The following is a 3,630-nucleotide window of genomic DNA, read 5'->3' on the forward strand; positions in this document are numbered from 1 at the left end:
AACAAACCAAAAAACACAGGTCTGCAGAATACCTCTTGAGTTCTACTGCTTTAGTGACTAGAATATTTTGTACCTTCTCTCTTCTCAAACTTCCGTCACTTTCTTAGCCTTCATCACTGTCAGCTGATGATTTTGCTTCACCAAGACACTTGGAGGAATTACAAGAGACCTTTCATAAGCTCTCCCTGGCATTTCTACTTATCTACCAGTATCTGTGCCCACATGCACTACCTTTTCTTACATTACTTATGGACAAACTGCCATGCTCCTAGCAAAGGCCAATCCCTTTGCCTGAGTGCTAATGTCATGCCCTTCGATGCAAGGATGCTGCTGGGGTAGCTCTTCCTTCTCTCTATGACCCCATTCCCATCAGCATACAGTCATGCTGCTGCTATTCCTCCCATCTGAGAAAACCTCTCATGGCCCTCCCTCCTACTCCAAGAAGCACACTTTTTTTCTCTGTCCCTTTCCTGCAAAACTCTTTAAATTAGGTGTTTATACTAGCTGTCTCCAATTTATCTCCAAAAGTCTCTGGCGGACCCACTTACGGCACGTTTTCACTCCCACCACTGCACTAAAACTGCTCTTTTTAAGGTCATCAGTGGCATCCAGATTTCCAAACCCAATGGACATTTTTCAGTCCTCATCTTTCTTGACCTGTCAGCAACATTTGAAAATTGATGACCTTCTTCCTTCAAAAACTTTCTTTTCCTGTCTTCCAGGATACCATTCTAGCTTGCATTTCCCCCCACTTTTCTGGCCTTTTCTTTTCAGTTTCCTTTGGCTGACCTGGAAATGTTGGCGTGTCCATTCTTGGCCCTCTCCTCTTTCCTGTCTACACTTATTCCCTACATGATCTCATTCAACTTCATGACTTTACCATCCAGAGGCTGATGAATTTCAAATTCCTTTACCTCTTTCTTGACCCCCAGGCTGCCTACTTGCCATCTCCCATTGACTATCTGATGAGCATCTGAGTATTTCAAATTTAACATGTCCAAACATAGCTCCAGGTATTCCCTTCTACTTCAAACCACCTTTTCAGTTCTATTTTAGTCAGTAGTAACTCCATCCTTCCAAAGCCTAAAACCTGGGTATTATCATTCACATCTCTCTTTTTCTCATACTCCACATCCAATGCCTTAGCAACTTTTATTAACTAATCTCAGTTTACAAGAGACCTAAAGGATGAAGGGTTTTTGCATAAAGATAAAAGTAATGCATTTTAAAACAGAAATACTAAGAGAATGCCAATATTGCCTCTGAGCCCACTGAATATGGGAGATGCCAAATGAATAGTCTCCACTCCAGAGGGCTGCAGTAGCTTGGTGGGGGTGTAGAATGTTCTTAAGTTCTCCATAGGCAAGAGGTGAGGCAGACCTTGTGAAGAGACAGAGGATGAGAAGATTTTGCTAACAGTGAAATTATTGCTCCAGAGGATGGAAAGGAGAATGCTGGGGAGATAACAGTGGAAGGATACATCATCAGCACCACCATCATCATCCTGCCATCTAATATCACATTAGAAGGATAGTAAGTACACACACACACAGACACTAAGATCTTGAATACATTGTATATATGGCAATGTTAATAATTTAATGCCAAAGCAAGGTAATTAATAATTCCTGAATTGAAGAGAAAGGACAAATAATATGATTCCACTTATACGACATACATAGAATAGTCACATTCATAAAGACAGAAAGCAGAGTGGTAGTTACCAGGGGCTGGGACAAGGGAGGAATGAGGAATCAGTGTTTAATTGGCCCCAGGTTTCAGTTTGGGACGATGAAAAAGAGATGGATGGTGGTGATGGTAACACAACAATGTGAATGTGTTTAATGACACTGAACACTTAAAAATGTTTAAAATGACAAATTTTATGTTATGTGTATTTTACATTTAAAAAGAATTGAAGCAGTGTGCATTTTAACATTTGGCTAATCCAAGGGCGCTCAGCGAGTGGCAACTGCACACAGTAACAGAGGTCTGACACGTGAAAAGTGTTCTGCACCCATCATTGTATTTCATCCTCACCACGGTCTGATTAGGAAGGTATCGCCCCTCCACCAGAGGAGAAGGAAAACTGAGACTCAAACAGATTTTGTCCAAAGACTTACAGCTAGTAAGTGATGGAGCTGGGAGTTACATCCAGGAACGTGTGTTGTCTCCAGAGCTATGTGTTTTCTATGTGCTAACTATACCACACTGAAATAGAGGAGATGTAAACTGTGCTTTAGAAATGTTCTGAAATCCATGTCATAAGCCTGCAGCACAGTAGTGGGCCACCGGCAACCACCAGCAACAGATGGCTGAGGCAGGGCTTTTTAAACAAAAGCCACACTGTGCTCCAGTGGAGGCGCTAGTGGTGCAAACAGGAGAAAGCACCATCAGAAGTGGCTGAGGCTGTGAATGAAAGCACAGTGCTCTGTGGAAGGACTCATCATTTCACACTGGGCTCATTAGCATTTCCTCACACACAGGCAGTGACCACCATTGTGGGGCATCACCCTCGGATAAGGCACAGCTGAAATATCAGATGCTCAGAGGTAAATTTAAAATTTTATATCTGTCACTCATATGAAGCATATGAGTGCTTCATAAATACGAGGCATTAAAATGATTCAGCATCTACAAAGCAGTCTGGGAAGAGGAACGGTTTTGTCAGACTGGTCTCATAAAGCTTATTGACTGCCAAAACAATAGTGTCAAAAAGGAATTCGGTTCAGACAACTCAGGGAAGCTTATTATACTGCCAACTTGAACCTTTCTTCTTTTCCCACTAAAACATGTTTTGGAAAATCTATGTATGTATCCTATTGTATAGGGAACTTCAAAAGGCTCCAGTGGACCACTGCAGAAACCTCAGAATACTGTCTTGAGAATACTTCAAAGATTTCCAAAACACGTCAGGATAAAACATCTGCACTGTAAATTCAAGATGCCAATTGGGTTGCCAGCAAAGACAAAGTTTAATATTCCCAGATGTTACTATACAGTATCTATGATATGTTGGCTGAACAGGGTATGCACATTTGCACAACATGCTATTTTTTCAAAATGTAAATTTAGTCCCTGGAGATATAACAATAGCAAGGCTGAATAAATTGTCTAAAACGTAAAATTCATATTTTTTTGTTAGTTTAAAAGATGGGGAAAAGAGAGAGCAGTAAAGCTAATTCATATATTAAATGGCATTTAAAAAATTGAGATAGTACCCTCAAAATCTTAAAAGCGTGAATAGATCTGAAATAAATAGCTTTTTATTTTGGCAGTGATTATTCCCATTACCAGAACTTCGTAAGGACACAATGAAAGCTAAGTATGCTAAATTACTTAATCAACTCTCTTTTTCAGAGGATATCATAGCATACTCCATTTAAAAAGCATCTTATATATTAAGACTATTGACTGAATTCTTTCTAGAGTGTTCAAAACAAAATGAAGCAAGATAATTTTACAACATCAAAGAAGCCATACCTACATTAAAGAACTATTTTGGAGGATTTAGTAGTTCACAGCATCTTTGTCCTTGTGGGAGGTCATAGCAAGGATGGAATTGTGGAAGCAATTTGATTATGGAAGTTTTCTTTTACTTCACTTCATTTGTAGTTAAGCCTCAGTGGT

Source organism: Macaca fascicularis, chromosome 12, assembly GCF_037993035.2.
Source record: "Macaca fascicularis isolate 582-1 chromosome 12, T2T-MFA8v1.1".
In the NCBI taxonomy this organism is placed as follows: domain Eukaryota; kingdom Metazoa; phylum Chordata; class Mammalia; order Primates; family Cercopithecidae; genus Macaca; species Macaca fascicularis.